Source organism: Ooceraea biroi, chromosome 10, assembly GCF_003672135.1.
Source record: "Ooceraea biroi isolate clonal line C1 chromosome 10, Obir_v5.4, whole genome shotgun sequence".
Taxonomy (NCBI): domain Eukaryota; kingdom Metazoa; phylum Arthropoda; class Insecta; order Hymenoptera; family Formicidae; genus Ooceraea; species Ooceraea biroi.
In genome coordinates, this window is record NC_039515.1 from 11,887,193 (window position 1) to 11,913,108 (window position 25,916).

General features: G+C 38.4%; 1 pseudogene; it reads left to right on the forward strand.

Annotated features, from left to right (window-relative positions):
- The first annotated feature begins 1,746 nt into the window (after nt 1-1,746).
- LOC113562702 lies at nt 1,747-23,862 on the forward strand (annotated as a pseudogene).
- The last annotated feature ends 2,054 nt before the right edge of the window (nt 23,863-25,916 follow it).

Here is a 25,916-nt window from a genome sequence, read left to right on the forward strand (position 1 = left end):
ATAATGTCATGGATATATAATCTATCTCAAAACATATATCTAACGTTATAAGTAATAGAATAATAATATCTTAAATATATCAATATATGTAATTATGTTTACAATGTTTACATTATTATATTTTATACATTTAATGAATTCGTTATGTACAATGTAACATACAACTATCAAAATTTATTATATTAAACATTTTTAATAAATACCATACTCTCAGATTTCAGCAATTGAAGTAACTAAAGTACGCGTACACTTGGCGCAAGACACTACCGTGCCTCTTGTTATTATGTTCTACTCTTATCTTTCTATTTATATATTCTCTATCTTTTTAAGATTTTATATTTTATAGCATGAAGATTATTGATATCTGGAGAATTGCGCTGATGAAAAAATCCAACGTCGTTCGGTGTAGCCTCCTGTTACGTATACTGAAGGTATACCGGACAGGAATACACTCAGGATACATTCAGTATACGTACAGGGGGTTTCACATTCCTCATCGAATAGTGCTTCATCATCAATGGGTGCCCCAGCCTCAGGATGTCAATGCTGATAAGATGGACGACCGTCTGGTATTACGTATAGTAGTCTAATGTTACATCTCCCGGAAGTGCTGGCACGTTGCGACAGGCGACCTCGATTATTAATCCCTTCCATTTTCCAGTCAGGTAAAATTTCGGTGAAATATAAGTAATATGAAATAATATCATAGATTTGCTCTTCGATTTCGTGTTCATATTCACTTTACTGCAGACGATGCAACGATGTGAGCGATAATTTGCGATGACCCAATTGAAATGAACACGTTTTAAGCATCAGGACGTGTATTCATATGCGTTTCATGGCTGCACTCCCTAGTTTGCCTACACATAAATAACACCCAAGTTATTAATGAATATTAAAACCTGATTGATAAGGTTGGGTAATCGAAAGATTTATCTCAGAGTCGCTTGGGGACAATAGGTTGGCAGATCTAGTCATGCATCTCTGAAAGAATTTCATGCAAGTAAAAGGGCAGAGAATAATAATTAATCGGCCATAAAATTTTATCGTTCCATGGCCCATGAACGAAACCATGATCTCTTAAAGCCCATGAAGTTTCGAAGCCCAACGTGCCGGGATGTTAGACCGGTTGCCTGCTGTTTGGGCTACTGCAAGAGTCTTTCACCGAAATGAAAGCCGTGTCGAGTGAAAATCGATCAATATTCGTCTACTTGCAAGCATGCATTGTTATTCGTGTATATATATATATATATATATATATACAATATATGTTTACTATTTTATTAGTAATTTTATTAGTAATTATCATAATTAAATTTAGAATTATTTGTAGACTATGAAACAGAAAATTCGAAAGTATACTGACCTGTCATTATTGTTACACTGTCGTTTCCTCCTTTCTCCCTTCGGTCAGGTCAAGTTCCATGGCGTCATCATCGCGTAGATGTTGTATTCAAGCGTCGCCAACTGAAATGAACCGATACGTGAAATCTCTGACGTCGAATCCTTTTGATACATATTGAACACCGCACACTAAGGACTTCGAAGTTGTCGCGGACATTCAGAGTTCTCAATCACAACAGGCACTTCGACTTCGTCTTCACAATGTACGAATGACAGCTCCGCTCGGTTTACATGCTACGAGTGACGTTCACGGTGGATGCGCTCGGTTCGTTTCGTTCGCTGATTCGCCGAGTCGTGGTTTAGTGCGGAGGAGAGCGCCCAACGTAATGAGGAGAAAGAGAGATGGATTTCAACGACCGTGCGAGACAGAAAAGGAAAAAGGAAGAAAGAGAGTGAGAGAAACGGATGGGACGGAAAAGAGTGCGCGATCGGAAAGCGAAAATCGAGAGAGGAAGGTGAGCGCGGGAAGAAGAAAGACGAATAAACTGTCGTTCATACGTTAAGTGCCGACTGGAGGGCCGAAGAGATGCAACTGGGGACGGACGTTTCCTCGGCCTCGAGACGACGGTGATGCGTCTCGCGGATGACTGTCGGCGTCGCGGCGCTCCGGCGTTGCACGTCACTCGCGAGAATCGAGTCCCTTCGTTTCTTCGCGTTGCCGGCTGCCCTGGCCGCCTAGATTTCTCGTCGCCCAGGAACGTGCCGCGAGCGACGAAGCGGCTTCCTCTGACAGCGGTTGGCCGACGATGCCGTAAGAGTAGTGCCGGGCCGACCTCGCGACGCCGACGCCATGCGGCGTCGCTCTGTGCCCGGCTGCGTCTAGGGACGAGCCACGTCAATGTTGTGTGGGTTTTCACCACCGCACACACGAATGCATGTACTCTTTGGATGCACGGGGGGTATATAAAGTCGGGGTGGATATAGGGGCGACCGGGAGGGGCGGCTCTTGATAACGCGCAGGGTCGACCAACCCCTCTCACTCCATTTCTGTTCTGGCACTACCTCTCTCCCTCTTCTAAGCTTCCCCTCTTTGTCTTTCTCGCTGCATCCGAGCAATTTCTCTTTCTTCCGCATATCTGCTCTATCTATTCTTTCTCTTCATCTCTCCCTTCCTTTCTTTTTGCCCGCTTTTTATTCTCCTTTTCTTTCACGTTCATTGTCCCTGTTCGTTTGTATCATCTTCTATTTCTGTCTATTTCGTTCCATCTTCTTCGTTTTTATCAGGGTCGATCAACCCTTCTCCGTTACCTGTTTTGCCTTTATTTACTTCTTTTCACTTCTATCTCCTCGTGTGTTTTCTCTATCCACCGTATTCTCTATGTTCATCTTTTTCTTCTAAATGTTTCTCTTTCTCTCTCTGATCGTTTCTCCTCTCATACTATATTCTGTTTTTCTCGGCGCGCAGTTCTGCCGCTTTTGCCCTTCCTTCGAAGCGAGCCGGCGTCGATTTGATTTTGCCGCGTCTCTGTGTGCGATATCGCTTCGCTCCATGATCTCCCCACTGCTCGCAGCCTCTTGCGTGCGACAGCGAGCATGAGCTTCGTACAACTCCCCGTGGATCGAGAACATGGTGTAGCCTGGCGCCACCAGACGGCGTCTCCACAGAAACTCTTCGCCCCTGAATCGTGATGTTTTTATTGGGCGACGCTCTGTTTCATGAAAAAGAGAAAGAGAGAAAGTATATACGTACTGCGGTCCTCTTCCTGTACTTTTATCTCCCCCTTTCTCCGTTTCTCTTTCGTTCTCGTAGACGCCAATTCAGTTTACTCTTTATCCAGTGTACGAGTAGAGTTGCGTGATATCATGAGTTTGTTACAAAATTTCATAGTGGTGAAAATTATTAACTTGGTGTGTAAGTCGTTTGTGCATCGTAAATTGAAGAAATGGGTTGTACACGTCGAATTGAATCTGCAGACATGCCAAAAACAATTAATCAGATTTTTACGCTAAACCAAGCACAATATCAAACGTTGAGACATTATACAGTTGACGTAGTTTTACATAAGCATTTATAACAGAAAGAAAACATCAAATATTGTAGTATAAAACATTATTTTGAAAATAAAATGTATCTTCAGGTCTAATATAATTTATTTAAAAATTTATTGTTTTTGAAATGAGAGTAAAGTAGCTTGATAATTTAATTTAAAAATTTTCGCGTGCGTAAACCACATTAATAGTCTAAACAATTCTGAGTTAGCTATTGACTAAACTTCTTCCATGAAAATCGGGCAAATGGGACTTCAAGTATTGAACTTCATACCTTGTTAGGTGCTGCCATCTGTACGACACAATTGAAAGTATCGCTTACTCTTCAGCTTCAGATATACGTTTACATGCATGCATACTAGAGCAAGCGATATTACGAAGGAAAGTTTAATTGAAAAAGCAAAGTACTTGAATTATAGACAATTAATTTCTTGTTCTACATATTTACAATATATTGTTAAGAATATTTATAATTTTTCAATTCAACGTTTCAACACATCAGCATTAAATACAATTAGAATTATTTTGATTAAATGGGCAATTTAGTATCATTAGAAATATTACTGCGCACTTTTGTTCTTCCGCTCTTTTATATTGTGACCATTAAAGCGTGTACATTAAGAATTATATGATTCCATTATGACTATTAATTTTGATTTATAATTTTAGGCATTAATATATATGTTGTAATTTATGATATAAAAAATATAAAAAATTATTCATAGCATATATATATATATATATATCTACTTCGCATATTCTTCGCATTATCGTATTGACTTATTGTGTGTTTTGTCTTTCAAAATCTACTGTATAAAAAAGTAATTGTTAGTTATTATTAATATAACTCGAGTTGTCAGTTATTACTGCAACTGAATTAATATAACTTATATTATTCAGTTATAATTACTTTGAATCTTTACAATAGAGGGAAATTTGAAAGCAAATGGTTTAAATACGGATAGTTTATTTAATTCTTTACAATCTTCTTAAAAACCAGATATTATATGTATATAAGAGAGAAAGTGTTAAGTATTCTTTTTTATTTATTTAGTCATTTCTTTTTTCTGTTTTTTTTAAATCATAGGTATATTTTATCATATCGGATTAGTGAAATGAATGTCTTGGCTAGATTATTTTCGTACATCTTTCAGTTATTAAAAATCTATTTGTAACTAACACTATATATAAGTATTACACGCGTTTTAGAAATAACAAATGTATCAACTTAATTGTAGTGGTGTAGTATCAATCTTGGTGATAACAAATACTTCAAATATCAAGACACGTCGTACTGATGCATTCTACAGGGAAGAAGAGAGTCAGATAATATAATCTCCTTTTAATTTCTCTGTCTTACTAAGCTCATATTTTTAGCTTTGCCTACGCCACTGTACATCTCTTGCGACTGAGATCCTAATATATGCAAAGGAATTCCATGGTATCTAGTTAAGCGATACCGCATAAAGAAACGCGGCTGTAAGACGCCACCATGAAAATCCGAACTTAATCGTCCGGATCCCGTGAAAAAAGAAACGAGAGCGAGGCCACCGACAGAAAACTCGATCCTCCCTCGAGGTTTTAACGCGAAGCCAGGTTGTGCCTTCGGGAGTCGATGTAGTCATAAGCAACGTAGGTACACTAAAATCGGTGGCAATAACTTCGCACGCATCTCTCTCGGTAAACCGTCATAAAAATGGAAAACGAGCGAGAGGTAACTTGAAGACACAAGGCGCCTGAACAGAATGGGATAAGGACCGCGCCGGAATAATAGGCAAGAGGAGTATATATATCAACGTGAGTTTGATAATTATAATAATGACCACCGTGTGGCGTGCGTTCATAAGCAAACCTGCTGAAGGAATATTCAGTAGAAAGCAGCAGTTAACCTACAAAGCATACACGTACACATTTGCTTATTATTATCTGTAGCTTTTCTTCCAGTCATAATGTAGCCGAGTAGCCAGAGGTATTATTACGCAATTACTACTGCAATTTTGGTCGCGCTTTATACGAATATAGATCTGTCCTCCTTCTTCACGTAGCAACATGTTGAAGTCGTCTGGTAAACCCAGACATCATATACTATCGCAAATTTATGTTCTACCTGCATTTATCTGATTATAAGTAATGAAATAACGATTATAATATAAAGTACTTCAGTTTCTAGTATAATCTTATAGCAATATAATTTATTAATAGAGGCGAATTCTTGTTTAGAAATTATTATTGAGCTATGGGGCAGTAATGTAGAATGGATGCATTTATCTTAATCCACCAAGTGTTATTGTCAGTAAGATCTGTGAAATATTTCATATTTAATCGCGAAATTATTTTACCCTCACTCTTTCTAACAATATCCTGATATCTTACTGCGTTCACTATATATTATTTTGTTTAGCTTTTATATACATATAAGGAAGATTATTTTGCGACACTTGTATATAAATATATATTTCTATCATTTTCTAGTGTGTTGGCAATATTATCAACTGAGCTAATAATTCCATAGTTCAATAGAACATAAAAATTAAGCAAATTAATTATTTCTATAACACATTTACGTAACATAGAACTAGACCGAAGAGAGAAAGAAAGACAATATAGGATTAGCCCGGGCAGAGATCCGGTATCGTTCTGGTTCGAAGGGGCGAGCCTGCCCGAGGCAGGCTAGAGGCAGCCCAGCAGGCAGGTTCGCACAGATGTGCGGCGGCCATCATGAATGCCTGTAAAATATGTATTCTCGTGCAGCCCGGTTGGTAAGAGAACAGAAGGTGGGGAAGGGATAGTAGTGTAGCAGATGAGAAAGAGCTGGTAGGGAGAGGCGAAGTGGGGTTTGAGCGTTTGGAGCAGGGGAGAGGAAGAAAAACCGTCGGAAAAGAGAAAAAGGGAGGGAGGAGGGGAATGGGACAGCAAACGCATCCAGCTTCGGATGAGCAGAAGAGAGGAGAGAAGTGCCGAAAGAGGGAGAAGCGTAAGGTGAGCGAGGAAAGAGGAAGAAAGTGAGTTGAGGAGAAAGAGGGAAAGGGACCGACGCGCACTGTGCATGCATCGCAGTTTTGTTTCACTGCGAAATAGAGGCAGAAAAGGGCGAGAAGATATTGAGAGTACGCTATGCGGAATAGAGACGACCGGGCGCATTATAATGTCTCTGCCTATCGTGCAATATCCGAGCACCCGACGGAAGGGTGGGTGCATCTATTGTTGAAAACGTGTGACACTGGTAATACGTTACGACGCGACGGCTCTCCAACTAGCGTATTAAGTACATGTAGTACCAGTGATGTTTGTGACGTAGAACAAGTATATTTGCAACATTGCATATTACATCGACGCGATGCTCTTGGGAATGAGTACTGAGAGAGAACGAAACTTATAATATCATTTTCTTATATTCAGACAAACAATTCGAATAAATCGAATAATTGATATTGTCACGCCAATGTATGCAAATGTATACAAAAACAAAGATTACAATTCCTTTATCTCTGTTTTGCCTTTTTTTATACCATTCTCCTTTCGTCTATAATTATCAGGGATGGATCATCTATGAAATATCGTATAAGATACCTAATCAGATGCTCGATATTCCAATCTAAGTGTCCTGTTTCCAATTTTATATCAGTATTCATATCGAATTTGGTCGAGCAATAGGTTTATGTACAAATTCACAAACGTACCGAATGACAAACAATATTTAAAAAGAAGAAATATTCCGCAAAAGAGGCAGACACTGTACGTGTGTATGCCAGCTGAACAAGTATTGTGAGCGGCCGACTCTGTGTAACATGTTCTACGACTTTACAGCTTTGTGTAATGCCCGCGTCACCGCAACGATATTTACGATCGTCCACGGGATTATAATATCTTATTTCTGCGTGACATCCCGGACACGTATCCGGTTCTCCTAGAGCGCATGCGTGGGCCAATGCAAAATATTTTCAAACTACGCGCGGTTATTCTGTCCGCCGTGCCGTGCCGCACGTGAGCACGTGCAACGCCTCAAAGGAATTGCTGAACAGGACGACGCTCGTCTGTGGAACGTATCGATTTAACAATATTGCTATCTTCCTTATTACCTTCGGTAAGGTAATCCGTTGATATCGCTGGATTTGAAGTGGGGGTTTACAGCAGAAAGGCAGAGGAAGAGCAGAGAGGGAAGAACGTCAGTGGGGAGTTTAAGATGGGGTATTCGAGAATCGAGCGAGACGATCTAGCGTCGTCGTACGCTCGCTCGCAAACTTAGATACGCACATACCAGAACCCAAGAGAGATGCTCTCGGAATAGGCCGTTATTTACAGCTCGCATGAATCACGGATATGCTGAGATAAAGCTAATGCAACACTTGAATATTTGCCTACTACTTTTTATAATGGGCAACCTCTCCTTTTATCTGCAGCTATGTAATTCACAGTCAGCGTGCAATTACTTATTGCACACTACATGCTGACTGTTATGACAACTGCAAAAGTGTTTCATTAAGATTACATGACTCGTCACTTTTTTATAATTGACTGTACAATTTTCTGCAGTGATTGTAATGATCGAAATATAAATAGACTGACAGACACAATCACAAAAAAGAAATGTGAAATTGCAATTAACGAAATGATGGGAATAATAATGGGAATTAAATATTAATATGATGATAAGATAATAAAATGGATACGAATAATATAAGGAAAACTTCAGATTTGTAATGGAACCATTATTTGTGAACAATTCAGATGATCAAATATCGGCATAGCTGTTGGTTGCCTCTGTTCTAGTAAGTTTTATGCTGACCTTTAATATCCGATCCCATTTGGCCGTCTGTTTGCCAGCCTCCGCATTATTTCTCCCTACACCGCAACTAAAAGAACATACATGCTCCTCTTCACACGCTCTTCCACTTATAACCTCTATTCCAATAAAACTTCCCCCTTGCTGAAAATGGTAGTGGTAGGAGGTGGAGGGGTACCTGCTATACCCTGGACTGTGCACTCGGTTTCATAGGATGGTCACGGCGAATGGGCCATCCCCCGACACCTATATCCTCGTCTTTATTTCTGCCGGCTCTCTATATAAGTTCCTCTATCTCTTTCCCTCTAGCCGATCCTCTGTGCAAATACAAATAGGAATGCATATTGTGGAACATAACTGCGATTATCTTGCGATATCACGTTATAAAAGTTCGAATTCTACTAATGTACAGTTTATATGCTTATTCTTGAAATATTATCTTCCTTACGGCGTAAATGGCAAAATGAAAATAATAATGGAGTATTAATCGCGCTAGTAAATATTATACAATCGAGGCTTCCATGAATTAAATTAATAAGATCAATAATATATCAGCAAGAAGTTTCGGAATGTCAGAATATGCTACGTACAATTGTAGTGAAATATTGAAAAATAGAAGGAAATTGGAAAGATGTACAGGCGAAAGAGAAAGATGATCGCATATGTATAAAACAAAGTGCAGAATTTAAGATTGTAATAATAAAGTGCTTGAAATACTAGTAGGTGCGATGCAATTGTGGATGGAACCGGTATTAAATAGCCCATGTTAATATCTGTTTTTATTCGTTATTTAATTACAAGGTAATGCGGAGAATCCAGAAAGGAACAGATTACTCCCGGACGAATGTAAAAAGTACACTTGTGTTCTCTTTCTCTTGATTTTATTCAGCACTACCAAACCGGCTACTAATAATCCTGAATGTCTTGACTTGCTGCCAGACTTCTTAATCTGCTGTTTAATTTCTATCCCATCAAACAATATCAATATGATCGATTATGTTTCTTCTTAACAGATCAGATTGTGATTGTAAAACTGCTGTTTAGTAATCTCTAGTTTGAGCTTATTTAAAATCAGATAATGTGAGTAATAAATTATTAATAATGATTAATAGTTTATTAGTTAATTAATTTTTAATAATTTATTTATTAATTTAATAAGTTTAATAATTTATTAGTTAATACAACTAATTAAGTAATAATAGTTTACAGTACGTTGCGTTTTATTAATCTGTTTTGTTCGCATTTCTTAGCTAGTTACTTCATTATTTATCATCTAAGATAAATAATGTAGAGATAAAATTTTCAGGATAGCGGCAATCAACTTTGACAAAGGCCATCTACGTGTGTGTGTGTGCAATTTTGTATTCGAGCGAGTATATCAGTATGTAATTATTAATATCAGTCATCGAGTCATTGGATTTTGACCACCAGTCCATTTACGATTTCGATTTAGTTTTATACAAGGAATCTTATCTGTAGTTGTACCTCTTTTATCGTCGCACTATGTATGTCTATATGTATCTACGTGTGTGTGGGTGTGTGAGCATGCGCGCGCGTGTGTATTATGCACCAATGAGGGCGTGTAGAATAATATTTATATATACAGATACGTATACACTAATAATATATTGTACCTATTACCTATTTGTACGTGGCATTATCGGCATGAACGAAATGAACGGAGTGAACGATAAATAACAGCATTACACGCGGCTTGAAGCGGCGCGTTCAAGCTTTCCGAAATATATCGGATGAAATCATCGCCGCGTCGCGCACTCGCGCGATAGAAGCAACGAAAACAATTCCGCCGCATTAAGATACGACGTTTCACGTTTTTGTTAAAAAGGTGAGACGCGCGGCGGCCGATCGTCAACTTCTGATTTTAATTAAAACAGGAAAGAGAGAACGACTGGAATTGGAACGTCGGATTCCCTTTCTGGTTGAATCGAGGAACGATTACAGTCGGTCTCCCGTTTCCCTTCTGTCCGCTCTTTGCCTCTCTTCCCTTTCCTCCGCTCACGATTCTCTCCTTTTCTGCCTCTCTCTTTCTCTCCTGCTCTTAAGTTACCTACGCAGACAGAAATATTCGCGGAGAGCTCCGCCTCGTGCCGCCATCATGCTCTCAACCGGCGTGCGATTATTAGGCACTGTAATGCGTATTTTCTGAAGTGACGTCGGTCTTTTTTTGGGCCGTCCTACGAATCTCTATAGCAAATTGTTCTCAATTTACAAGAAATTCTCAAATGGCACGGCTTATCTGTACGAAGTGACGATTTGTTTCGAACTCTATTTTGCTTGTTAAAATTCGTATTCTTGGTGCGATTGAATTAACATCAGGACACGAGCCAAAAACTTATATGTGGCACACAACGTGGATGTTCCGCTCGAAATACAAATGTATTCGTGGAACACTGCATTTTATCTTGATTAAAATTTTCTTAAATATACATTTTAGGTGCGCACTAATAATACAAATTATACATTAATTTTAATCTTTGTTATTAAGATGATGAAAAACAACACTACCGCACTTTTACAGAAAGATGTGACGAAAAACTGTAATAATAATTATATATTGTTTCTACATGCAATTCTGGATAGAAAAAATGAGAGAGAAGGAGGGGAGGAAGAGAAGAAAGAAAGAAAAGAGGAAAGAGGGAATGTATAGCGTTTTAATGTTGAATCGTCGGTACTCGATCATTATTATTTCTCATTTTGCCCGTTCTTCTCGCAACATCCACAGATATTGATCGGTGCCGATAGAGAATCGCTACGCATGTCTACGTGCACATACACGCTCGGTCAAATTCCTGATGTCCTTTTTGCTCGTTCATTTTGGCTGCCCACAATCTCCCATAGGCGAAGATTATATTCCCCTTTCAGTACGAGCCAACTGAATCGCCCATTCTCCTCGAGGAATCTTCAGAGTAGCCCGACTACGTTCCACGGCAATTTGCATATTTGGGTAGGTTAAATCTAAAAACCGTCCGGAATGCACGACCAGTGAGATTGGATAGACGCTAAATGAGTTCATGGCAATCTTATAGTAAAGAGATAATGCGTGCGTATGGCGTGTTATAGGTGCGCTTCGATGAGGTGATTCCGCGGTGTCACGATCGCTCATATATCACTCTGATAACGCTCTTGAGCCACGAGTTATGAGCCAATGGTAATTTCAGCTATATAAATGTCCTCCATGGCCACGATAATACGTTGAAAAGTCCAAAGCCTATGCTTTCATCAATTAAAATTATCATGCTGTTTTTTTCGTCTCTTAATTAATATCTTGAAGATCTAAAATCAGGCAATGAAAATTATGCAACCCTCCCCCCACACACAGATATTTGCATTAATTAGAATTTCATGAGAATAATGAGTAGTATTAAAGTTATTTGAGATGCTACTACAATTTGGGCACGTGCCATGGAATTTAACTGAAGCTCAGACTTCAGAAGACCCGAAAGTTGTCAGTGTCTTCTCACGCTAATGCGGCGTAATTGACGGACATGTAAGTTATTAAAACAAATGCAGCACATTCCAGGTGGAAGTAAATCATGGTAAACTCCAATTCGTACTCGTCGCGGCCGATCAGATTAACGATCATCGCATGTCTCAGATTCTCATCTAGCGAGAATTTCAACCACGAGGTGTTCGGTTATAAATGTCATAGCGGAATTTACGATCGGGCTCCCTGACTTTTGACGATCGTTAAACTTTGCCTCTCGACATTCCAGTACCGTGTATTCTATTTATTTGCTATTAGCGGAATTATATTTTTGACTTTTACCGACCAGAATTTCATCGTGTGGATGTGGATCAATTAAAGGCGTACGCAACAATCCTAATTTTATTAATAAGCTTCAGCCACCATTAGATTTAACTTTGAATGCCTAATTCATACGTGATTTACTTCTCATATTAGCAATGATTCATTACTTTTTATAATGCTCTACTCAAATTTGAAATTATTATTTTATTACAAATTAATTTTATACAATTAATATTAATTGCAATCTTTGTTACATTGATGATGAAAAATGACACTCCGCTGCACTTTTACAAAAAGATGTGACGTGATGGAAAAACGCTTGAAGTTAATCGAAGGCTTGTATCGGCATGAAATTCGTTTGAAGAAAGAAAATGTTCATATATCCGCATGTAGGTGATCGTAAGAACGTTTGGTCACAGCTGCGAACAAAAGTTTCCCATTTGCGGAACCGTGCGCGAAACGTACAGCTGGTAAGTTTCATTGGGAAAACTGCACGGCGTGTGCTGCAGGAATGTAGAACATCCACGTCTCGAATCTCTCTAATTGAACTCCGCAGCGAGCGCCATATCCGCATGGCATTTTACTTGCAAATTAAAACACCTAACGCCCGCTTGGAAACAAAGAGATAATTACATTTACGCGTACACGCTGTTACACCCTCCGGCGCGAGATCATGTAGGAATATCTTGGGGCCGCTTCGAGAAAACCTATTGAGCGTATCGCAGCGTTTATCTGTCAGCCGAGACTACGCACCGACATGTTCGATGTCGTCCGCCACTATCCGAGATCTTTGATAGAAGTAACAAGGATAGCGAACGAGTGCGAGGGAGACGTCAGAGATCAGTAAATGAAAGAGAAGGAGAGAATCGTAGAGATCCTCGAGAAACTTTCGAACTAAATGAGCTCTGTTCAGGCGTATATTTCGCCGACGAGATTCTCCATTTTCCATTCTCGGCTACGCGATAGCAAAAGTTGAAAATGGCCGGCCATTGCGAGCATCCTGCGCGCTTTTAACCAGGCTTCGACCTTCCACTCGCTCCCACCCGCCTGTGCATGCACATGTACCCGCGTACGTACACGCATCCCCGCAGGACACATCCGCGCGCGCGCGCGTGCGAGCGTGTACTCTATGTAAACGAAATGTTGTATGCCGAGTAAAAAGGCGGGCAAACTTTGCAGAGAGGCACCGACACACGCTTTTACCTACCGACTCGACGTAACCCGGTTCATTTCCCGTCCACTTTATATGCAGACGATCCTCCGTCTCTCTCCTTCCTCCTATTCGTTGCTCCCTCTCTCTCTCTCTCTCTCTTTCTTTCCTTGCTTCCCTGTTTGCCTCTTCTTTCGCCTAGTGCTTATATGTATTCCCTTGTACTCGAAACTATCGCGCGAGGTGAGCTAGCGCCATCTTCGCCCTTCTTGCCCCTTACAACGGTAGTCCTGTTCCTTTGTTTAATCTCGCGCTTGAATCTCCGCAAGAACGTTAGAGGCTTCTTCTTGACGCTTCCTCTTTGTTCGGCCATTATAGTGCAGCCCCTATTGCGACTCGCAGCCATCTCAGACGCGGCCAGATTGTTCACTTTTTGATGCATCACACGTTGATTATTTTTATTATTACGTGACATATCATACTAGTCTCATATCCCGATTTTGCGGGCGGATCTTCCGTTTGCCTTTCGGCCTTTTTTCGTGTTATTTGCATATTCCTCGTCTCGCGATAACTCGTGAGCAAGATAAGACATGTCGCGCTTCTCTATTCCTGTCTCGAACTACCGAGACTTAATTCGATTGTTTATTGCCGTGTCTGCGTGTAAAGCACGTAGGAAATTTTTTGGAGTTTGAAGAAGGAGGGAGCACATACATTATATTACGTTAATGTCTTTTCGCACATTATATTTTTGAAGAGAAGTGTAATTGCGAGGAGATCGTGCGACTAATGATTTTAATAATATCCCTGAAGAAAGAAATTTAAAAAAAGAAAGCATTAAAATCAAAAGAGAAAACATTTTTGAGCACAGACATGTAGGAAAGAAGAAACGAGAGAAAGAGAGACAGATCGTTGTTCGAGCCCACCATGTTGCATACCAGCAGCCGAGTATCATCACACGGACTACACTCGAGTTTCTTAATGTAATTTTCCTTTTTTGCCTCCATTCGCTTTACGAGCGAAACTTTTGCCTCTTTCTCCTTTCTGGAACCGTGTTCCTACCTCCGTTGCACTCTGCACCACCTCCACCTTTCCAATACCACTTCTATCTCTATCACTCCGTGGCTCCGCTTAGAACATCTCATTCTCTCTTTTTCCTTCCTCCCCAACTCTTTCTCGCTTTCTCTTTCTTTCCCTTTCTCTCTCTGCCTTTCTTCTTCTCTTACTCTTTCTCTCACTTTTTTTATGCGTTCGTGCGGCCGTTCGCACGAGTTTGCAAACTTTCATGATTCCACGTTGCGTCTCTTCCATCCTCCTTTTATATCCCGCTTGCCCCTCTTTCTGTCGCAGCGTTCAACTTCGTCGAAATGTGTAGGGCGAAATCCGTGGCATCGTTACGTGTCGAATTTACAGGTTAAGGGGTTGCATCCGATAAGTCGTATGTTCAATAATTCATGAATGCGCCCCGCCGCATTGTTCACCGACATGAAACTCAAGCTTGCCGAAGACCTTCCCATTACCTAATAGCAAATTTGTCACCGTTGAATCGCATGGAAGATTGTCAAGCAATGAAATAAAATTATATCTAATTAAATGTCAATTATATTAATGATCGTTCATGTATATTTATATATAAGCAAATATGAAATACGTGTGATATACGACATCCATGTAAACGGATGAATTTCTTTTAATTTTATTTGAAAACCTTCCGAGGTTGTTGTTATTAAATTAGCGGAAACTAAGAAAACTGGTTTCTATATTTATCGGTTTGATCTGGAGATTTTACGAGCGAGGAACTGCTATAAATAGTATATTAATACGCAGTTCATTAAATGACGTCATTTTACGACGTGTACTACTATTTTAGTAAGCAATACTTGGAGGATGCATGCTGTTCTTTGACGATAGCGGAACTTTTCAGTCGAATATAACATCACATATATCATGTTTTTCCATATATACGAATAGTTTTGGAAAGAAGACATAGTATTTTCTTTTTAAACTGCATTTAATAAGTTTGCATTGGCATTTATCGAGAAATAATATTTATTGAAAAGATATACACATTAATTTGATCTCATTTATTCATTGATTATATGGGGCGTATACGTAGACTAAATTTTAAGGCAATCAATTTAATTGCCATAACTAGCAAAAAACATTTTGTATTTCTGTTAAAAATAATCTTCGTTAAAATTTTTATGTTAAAAACGCGACATATGTAAATTTAATTAAATTGTCCTCGTGTTAATTAAATTTATGTTTATTAAATTTATAATCAGCTAATGTGAGAGCAAGAATTTCATTCTACAACAGTCACCATATATGTATGTTGAATCAATCTTTTTCAAATATTAACGCAACGAAGACACGCAGTGCAACATTACGCGAATCACACGAATAACATTTTTCTTAAGTAAAATTTAACATTATAAATATTTATTTTACATAAAACTTGCTTCCAAATATTATATTATGTAATTTTCCTACTAATTTTATTAATTAAATTACTAATTAAATTATCTACATAATATTGATGTCATTAATTATCAATATACAATATCAATATATGTATATGTATTGGACAATACTGATATCTTAATGAATTGACATATTCGCATTACTTTAACTCAACACAAAAATTTGAGTGGACTGTTTAGCACATGTGAAATGTATTGAACTTGACACAAACTTTTTGCTATATACATAATAAAGTAGTATATCTAACTAAAAACTATTCACTGTTCGATTCCAGAAACTAATCAAGTAAATCTTTTCAATGGAATCAATATCCCATCTATATTTATGTTCACATTTATATTTACTATATTTTTACCAATAGACATCTATATTTGTTGATAAAGACTGGAAAATGCTGTATAAACTATATATTGCTTTTAATACATCGTAGGATTTTCATCCTTCCGCTTCAGTTCTTCATTTACCTCTGCCATCGCGCAGCAAACGGTTGGGACAAATGTTCCGAGAACGATGGTTAGGCCATGTCTCATGGATTTATGGTTTAATCGCCTTGTCTCGGTCGAATATATACCTGATAGCTTCACTTTTCCAGCAATAAGTCCCGACATCCTTTCTTCTCTATTTCTTCACCCGTTTGAGAAACCAAATTCTCCTATAAATACCCGTAGGTATGTCAAAGTTAATTTCTGCTAGGGATTTTCTTGAATCATCCAGTTACACCGCAGAGCCCTTCGCATTTCTTTCGCACCCGAATCCCTCTGAACGAGCTGAGCTAAGTGCTCCGACAGAGATAGCTAGAGAGATTAGATTACGCTCGTGCGATACAAGCAGGATCCAGGGGTAATCCTTATTACTATGTGAATCCCATATTCGAGCCACGATTCGTAGGGTATAACCGCTCCCTAGGAACACTCCCCAGTCGCGTGTGCTAATTGCTGAAATGTTATTTACGATTCCCAGCCGTCGCGACGCTTGACTGGCGCACACGTTTCTGGAATGGGAATGCGGTTTACCAATGCTCCGACATCGAACATACTTTATGGGGCTCTCACTTGAAATCGCGAAACTCAATTCGATGAATCTCTCGGTGCACAGGCTGGCACGCAACGAATTCCCCATTTCCATAATCTTTACGACGTAATTTTGCCTCGTAATGTTGTCGTTTAATGGACGATGAGAATAGAGCAAATAACGCGTTAAAAACTTAGTTCAAGACAATATTGAGTTTGATCCAAATGTTTGGCAATTTGTAACGTGAATATTTTTAAACATAATAGATCTGTATTAAGATGATTTAATTTATATTAATTTATTGTTAAAAATTACAACTGTAGCAGAAATAATCTGTGACGTAAATAACAAAACTGATTTCTACATGAATTCTACATGAACGTAAAAATATAGTTAGAAAAGCTGTCCATCTGCGAAGAACAAAAGTTGTGCAAAACTTTCACTATCCTTGAATGTTAATTGTTAACTAGTTTTACGATGTCGAATGTAGTGACGTTGTAGCAAAGCCGGACGTTTCCAGAATAGAAATGCGGCTTACCTATATCCGGACGTCGAGCGCGGTTTATTACATTTGCACGCGAAATTGTGCATTCTCTGCAATTATGCCGAGTCGAGCAATCGGTACTCCAGTTGTGAATAACCGTTATAACGTTATTGCGCTGACGTCTTAATACTGAAATATCACATTAGATATAACGATGAAACGCTCCGACAATATTTTAATTTTTACAATATCGATTATACGAATTTTTGTTACTTGATCATTTCAAGAATCGCAAATAATGTAATAATGTACGTAGCAAAAATAATATGAAAATGAAAAGTTGTAATAAAACATTTATTCAAGATCTAAACTTTTGCAGAAAGAAGATATTAAACCATGTGCTTCTATTTAAAGGAAGATAAATAACACTGGAAAATATAGAACGGTTGTATTTATATGTAAATTGTATTTACATGTAATTATGTTTGATTAAACATATAAAGTTTAATAGAACTAATATCTAGCGGTCTTTCAGTTTATACTTCTAAGTTGAGCGGTAGTAACAACATTATTTATGATGCTTCTGCAAGTGACAAAAGTGACTGAGACCGTCAATCCTGTCACACATTGATGATCGCGCACATCGGACAAGTCGCAAATTATCCGCCATTGCCAAAATGTTTGTTGTGAGAAGAATCACCGCGGAAAATTACGAATATGGACATTAACACGGTCGTAAATGCAAACGATCTCATAAAACGTGTTATTAGATGAGATTTATTAAGCTATTTGTAGGACTTTGTCGCACATATAATTTCCGAGTTAAAGATTATGTAAGTCAAGTGAATTTCTCGATGTAAATTGTATTACTCGTAACTTATAATTTTTACGAATACAAAATAAGTTTAAGCAATTTTTATTGGCTTTCCTGACTGTTTGGAACAAGTGTAGATATATATACATGAAGTAATATTATAGAATTAATTGCTAAAATCTGATCATAATTAATCGGAAACAATTGTTATACCTCGAATATGGTAGCACAGTTCCTGATTCACCAGAAATTACGTAAAATTACGTAAAATCCAGTGTTAAATGGTGAGATATAATAGCTTTGTTGTTTGGACATCAGCACGAGCTCAGTCGCATATACTTAAAGCGTTATCGGTTCATAATAGCAATATATCTCCAGTTAAATGAATGCTAATTTATGTTGGAAAAGTTACATTACGAGAACAATGTTAACCATGCCAAAAGGCTGTTCCCATTGTCCATTTAATGTAATACGTATTTATTGTTAAGTAGATAGACACAACTAATTTATGTCGTGACGCGAATACTATAGTCGCACACACTCGCGGAATAGATTATGTCTGATGATTGCGCCGATATGTATCGCGTATCTTTCTCACAATAGCGCATGTGCTCCACTGAATGTTCTGCTTATTTAACATTTCACGTCTATATTTTTCTATCCGTGACGTCGATCCGCGGTTACGCCTCCGGTTAATAGAAAAAGAATGCAAAAAGCAAGAGAGAGAAAAAGTTACACCACAGAGATTGCATGCGAGAAAGCCATTAATAAAGTATACGGTCTCTTAAGATTCTTATCGTAATATGTTTTCCACTGTATTTACTAGTGCTTTACCGAGAGAATGGCATAAGAGAGATTTGTGTCGATGATATCTTCCTTCACGTAATTAATTTACATTGTAATTTAAATGATAGATTCACTATTGCCGAAGATGCTTATTCCCAAATTGTCTTAAAGATATCAAAAACCTAATAAAACCGTAGTTTACTTGTTTAATCGAATATAATAAATTACATTGCATGTTTTCTTCTATCAATACAATACAAAATACATCCATCTAATTATCGAATCCTGGATTGTCAAATTTCCTTCTCTCCTTTGCTCTTTCTTCTTTCTAACCATTTCAATTCATTAATAAAAAAACGTTAAACAAAACTGTCGTCGCTGAGCAAAAGGAATTTGCCTCCACTTGTGTGCCTTGAATCTCAACTCAACTAACCCTTTCCTTCTTTTAATCGCTAACAGTGAAGCAATAGAAGCTGATGTAATCTTACATCCGTTAATACCCTGGTAGAAAGATCAGTTTATTATTGAAAAATTGTTGAAACGAGTGCATCGCTTGCCCGAAAGCGGTTGCCATAATATCAATCGCGGCAACATCAAGACCCATCGGATCGAGTTGAAGTTGCACAAATGGCCGCCTTCCCTTCTCCGACCGGTAGCGAACTACCACGAAAACTTTGAGAGCCGTATGCGCAACATGATGCGAGATTGCGTGCGTATTCTAAGATGGCTGCACGCAATGCAACGTAGCATTCATGGGTCCATGTATCTGCCGAGAATGCTGAGACGTCCTGAGAGTCAGTTCCCGCATAGAATGGCGTACAACGCACAAGCGATGATTTTACGAAACTCTTTCTCTCTCTCTCTCTCTCACTCACTTTCTCTCTTTCTTTCTCAACTAATATGAATCGAGTATCCACCGAAGATATTTATACATGAGCGTTTGCTACACTGCAGAATATAAACAGCGAAATGTACGATTTAGTTATTATGTATATAATCGAAATAATTGCCGGTACTATTGCTTGTTAATAACAATCGCATGAGATAAAATGACATTTAGAATAAATTGGACGCGAACGGCTGTTAAACAAACTTATCCGCAATCATGAATTTGATTTTGCAAGTTTCCAGTTAGAATAATTATGATATTACGTGATATTATCGTACTATGTTTTTATAAATTACTTTATTAATTGGTCCATTAATAATTCTTTATTCTTTCTTTTCCGTCTATCGTGTTTCTTATTTTTCTTTCACTCTCTTCCTCCATCGTTAACTGCGAAATTATCGGCAATATGAATTTCGACATCTCATTATGTAATGCATATTCGTATTATTGCATATGCGCGTTACAACGTCGATATATTACCTTACGAGAAAACTAAGAAACAACATTTACAAAATTTTCACATTTTACGATTATTTTTCGTAATAGCTAGTAATTAACATATTTTTTGCGTGAATAACAAGTAAGTGTTTAAACCTCTTGTACGCGTAAATAATTTGAATTTTATTTTACTTTACATATTACTTTTATGTATTACTAATGTGTAAGAAGTGTTACTATTTTGTATCTTTTATTAGACTAATGTTCAGTAAATGTTGGTACAGCAAGTATTTATATATTTATATGTATATACGCATTGACAAGAAATTAAAGAACTGTTACATTAGGTAATTGTTTAGAGAAAATCAAAGATTAAATTAATATAGTTATTATTTTATAATAAAATATATTATAAATATTAATTTATGATAAAATATAGTTAAGTAAAGTACAATAAAGTTAAATCGAAATTATTAATTCTTATTATATTTGAAAATAGTAACATCGCTTATAGCGCTATTAAATATCGTGTCTGCCATATTATACAAGTTACTGATTTGCATTGATTTGCATTGATAACATTGATGCGTTCATTTCTTGCAATTTTTAATGTATCATAGCCACAGTGCAATACGAAACGATACTCCACGCAAGAAAGGGATAGGAGGTTACAGTGGATACCTTGCAGAGCACGAACGAAATTAAGTTAATTATAAGGCTGTGAGTCCGAAACGACGTAGAAAACAGATTGTAGAATAAACGGGAAATTCATAATGATAACCTGCGGGCCGTAAGAAACGCAAAAAAGTAATGGAACGCCAAGCAAAGTTTGCAATACCGGTGAACGCTTGAAATTATTATTATAGGAAGCGTATTCGTGGCGTTATCACAGCGACCAATAGATAGTAAAAAATTTTCAGCTACGTGAAATTGGAATGTAGCTCAATCGAGCTGTAGCCGAAACTTCCATTACGCGAAGAGGCAACCATTTTAAACTATTTCAACTGTTGTGAGAGAGATTTTCATACTAGGTCGAAGTATACGTAAGAATTGAATTTATATATAAATGTTATATACATGTAACATATGTATATGCATGATATACATACATGTATTTATTTTATTTCACATTCAGATATAAAGTGATAATTAATAAGTATAAGAACATTTGCATTATGGATGTCTTGTAAAAAATATATTTCATCATCTCATTATGTGGCGAGTAATCGGTTTGCAGTTCTATTTCTTTTGGCATTAACGAGAAGCAGGATTGGGTAGTAACTAGTTAAATAGTTAAAACTTAAGGTACAAAGTTAAAAAGTTATTAACGTTTAACTTAATTAATTTTAAACATGTTAACTTTTAACTTAAACTAGTTATTTTTAAATGCATTAACATTAACTTATTAACTTGTTTTATACAAATTAAAATAATTCATCAATATTAAAGTCGTGTGAAAATGGTTGGTCGCAATGCGTCAAAAAAATATATGTTAATTGACTTTTAACTTTAATAAAACTTTAATAAACTTTAATAAAGTTAATTTAAGTTTTTAACTTAACTTCAATTGAGTTAATTTCTGTTTAAGTAACTTTTAACGTAAACTTAGTTACTTTCTGGGTGGGTTAACTTTAAACTTAACTTAGTTAAAGAAAAAAATGAAGTTACACAACCCTGACCAGAAGTAATGACGAGCAAGCGTGTGAACGTACCTTTTCTACGATAACACCGAATGCGACGCAGTTACACGGTCGTCCCGTGAGTTGCCATAATTTTGAGGGAATACCGTAATCAGACGAAATGTCTTAATTAAAATCTAGCATCAGGCTTCGATCAATCGCTAACAGCGGCGATGATTAAGATCGTAAAGGTCATACGTATATTTGAGATATCCACATTTAACGAAAATATGTGCATGCATGTAGGTACATTAATGCCGTCGGACGTAAGGAATTTACTACTTGCGATATCAGTCGTACATAAATGACTTTCCCTGGTTTTCCTACATGCGTTGGTCACCATCGAGATGGGCAATAATGTCTATTGATTTTTTATAAAGGAATCAAGTAGGCGGAATAATAATGGCAATCACGGGATCATGTTATTTCATGAAATATTACGTGCTATCTTACGTGTACAAACGTCTTTTATGTAACGTCTTTTTATTTGACTTGAAAAGTAAATTATATATGTACGTATCTCTACGCGAGTGCGTATGTTTATATCTAAATTTTCTTATTTATGCGATTAAGTTAATAGTCTCAAGAACAGAAGCGATGGCATGTAACATCACTGAATTACTTTACACACGTTGCTTCCCGGGGCATTGTCGATCAACGTAGTCGTTTGGTGTCCAGCCAGTCCATCGCATGGTACTGATTGGCTATCAAATAATGCACTCAACAAGTCGTCAGCGCCACTCGCAGAACGTCACCCCATCCGTCGACAATCAGTGTAATAAGTGACACGTATTACACAGCTCCACTATCACAAGCACAGCGTCCGAACGAATAACGATAAAGCGCGAAACGCGATTCAATCGCGAGACAACGGTTGATCCATGCTTCTTAGACAAACTTCAACGGTAGAATGACAGAAGCGCAGCGACGCGACACGCATACCGACGCGAACACTAGCACACCGGTTGACGCACGCACTTACAACACAGGACGAGACATGCTAGAGAAGCATTACGGCGAAGGTTCGGCCCGAGGAAGGCTGATTACCCCTTTACGACGCGCCAAGGTCTCATGTCCTACATGAAGACTCTGTCATTCCGATAGTCGGGGTATGTCCGCGCCGCCTTGCGTCCTCCATCATAAAAAATCGAAACACTATGCCTTTTTTCTGCTTCGCACCTCGACGTTGTATCTAGCTAAGAAAGAACAATTCTGAATGCTGAACGGTGGGCGGTGGTTAAACTCTCCGTGGGACGAAGGCCGAAAAGAGGATCTTTTTATTCCGCGTGTATACGGAAGCAAGGGTTGCTATTTGCTACGGTGGTGTCTCAGCCTTGACGTGTCTCGACAGTAAAATGCACAAAACAACCCTTTTCCGCTGACCACTCGTTGGCGATCCGGGTCCGTGACCTTGGCTCTGCTTAAAGTATGGTTAACAGCACCGCGGGCTCTTTTAGTGGGTTATTGGCGCTTGTTAAAAAATTTCCGGTTGCACCAGCTCTTCTCGCTCTTGTATGAAACGTGCGAGTTTTTATCATCACGCCGTTCGTTGTTCGTAATCAGAGAACTGAATAGATTTCATGCATATCTCGAGACGAATGGGTACGTTATCATGTGTTATATAAACTTACATGCGTGTGTGGAGTATATTTCTTGAAATTCTTCTGCAGCATAATTTATTACATGTGCAACGGTCATCGTTCTTGACAACTAAGCGTTATAATTTGTTTCAAATTTTGGTGTATTTGTGATATATCAGTATTTCTCATTCCAATCGATATTCTTCGTGATAAGATTTGTTCCGTGTGTACAGAGATTTCTCGTACAGCTCTTCCGCTATTTCTTCGTGTCAACGTTTCCCAATCAGCCACGCCCTAATGAGCCACGAGCTGCCCGTATGATACTTCGCGGTCCTTTGTCCGAAGGTCTTATCCCTTTAGTTAAGAAACACTCAGGAAGGTATTGATATTGCGACAAGGCAAGGACACAGTTTCTTTTCAGGCTAGTATATTTTCTAGCGCGTTTTGTCGTCTTTTACCTGTCGGAAACAGGTTAGAAACGAAAAGAAATTTTCTCTGTTAGTACAGAAGATGAAAGGATCAGGAGATTTGATTGGCAATTCTGAGATCGTTAGTCGTGAGAGTTTTAAGTCGTCACACATGATTCTTTTTGCGTAGATCAGTAAATCAGTCATTGTGCGAATCTATATACTGTTGAAAACAAGTTAGGAACGAATTTTCTTCATTATACAGAAGATGAAAGAATCGAGGGACTTGATTGGCAATTCTTGATTATTAGTCATGAGAGCTTAAGTGGTCAGATATGATCCTTCTCGCGTTTATCACGTAAATCAGTCATTATGTGCATCCAATATACTTTATTAATGCCATATATTTTGTTTAAAATGCTCGATAAAAGGTTCGTTAACATACATAAGGTTTTTTTAACAACGTTTAAAATATTGCGACATAATGAGCTCTCGCTATACAGAGTTCTTTCATAACTGCATAAATTTGGCGCCGATCATTTTGTTATTTATGTTGTTGGTGGTGCTAGTAATTTACAAGATGCCTACTACTGCACGAGAGTCAATGTTGCTTAAACATAAACGCGGCCGTCGCTTCGTGACACAACGAATTACTTCTCACGTATCAGAATCAAGGTGACTCTCGAACACACTCCGTGTGTTTCACGGCATGATTTATGCCTGGCTGATGGTTTGTGTGTGCAGTCACTGGTTTTATGCGAGCGTTTTAAATGGGAGATAAACATAAAGAGGCCTTTTATGGCGCCATCAAATAAACAACTTGACTCCTCCTTCTGCTTTGCTTCTCTACTTCGCTCTGCTTCGACAGGCCCTGCTCAACGTGTCCCTCTTCAGGATCCTCCGAGGACTTTCGAAGCGACGATTCGGCGGCACTTGTAAATCGGTTAGGCTCTTCCATTTTATGAGGATAGTGCCCTGCTTGTTTCAAATCGTTCATACATCTTCTCGGTAAAAAACGGGCTCTTCTCTTCATTAAGCCGAACGCGCATGGTCGAACGTGCTCTGATTGAAGTACGTACTTTCATTGGTTATCGTCGGAGTTCCTTAAATGAGGCGCTATCGGGTACGGATCGATACCAGATTTAAAGTCAAAGGTTACAAAGTTCGTAGTGAAGAGCATTGGAACACATCTTGTTTATCGGCACGTTTTCACATGAGATAATATCCGAATGGAAAGATATACGTATGTATCTTGAAAGTTACACATAATATATTTTTTCTGACGGCATCAAACTGATTATAATAGTGAATTCTTCTATCAAGCTACATAAAACCGATTCGAATCAAAACGACGGCAATACATTTATGGTGGGAATCATGGTGGGAGTGGATTTATCCGAACTTGCGTGTTTTCACAACAGAAATTAATGTGAAAATTGCCACTTACCGATGTCGCAGTGCAGCCAAATTCGGAATCCAGGAATAAGCTGAGGGCGCGCGGGCACACACGTACGTACGCAATGGCGACCATGACAGGCGCAGAATTCCGGCGTCGCGACGCTTGTCGGGCACGCGGCCCCAAGGTATCGACCACCGTGGGTGCGAGCGGTTGGTCGGTGGAGATCAAGTAGCGTGGAGGTCGGATGGGGGGATGGTAGAACGAGTAAGAGGAGGTGGAAGGTTAGAGGGTAGCGTTAGGCACCACGCCCAACCCTGAGCGCGATCTCGAACCCCTATCTTCCTCTCCCAACCCCCTGTGGAGACAGGCTGCCAGCCACCCTAGGAGCGCATTATCATATATTTTCCTTTTATATCCTTTTCCGAACTGCACTCTTACTTATCGTTGTCCCTTTTTCGACTCTTACTCTCCTGCTTTATCCGCCACTGCTGCCGTCGCTGCGCGCGGTCCTTGTTTTTCACTGCTCGATTCGCACAGAAAATGACATCTCGCCTTTGGTCACTTTATCGAGAAATAGGGATTAAAGAGGTTTTGGTTTTTTTCATGATTGGGGAACATTTTTCGAAGCCTCCGTTTACCAAGACTAGCAGTTTCGTATCGCTTGCTCGCTCTGTGTTTCATTCTAGTCGATCGAGCGGCTTGAAGGCTGCCGAACTTCATCTTTCTGGAGTCTAAATTCTAAAACGTTCTAATTTGAAAAAAACAAAATTTTCAAAAACAAAAATAAAAATTTTTGATAAGCAGTATATTAAGATTTTGTGTAGAAATAAAGGTTTTAATATGCCGAACATTA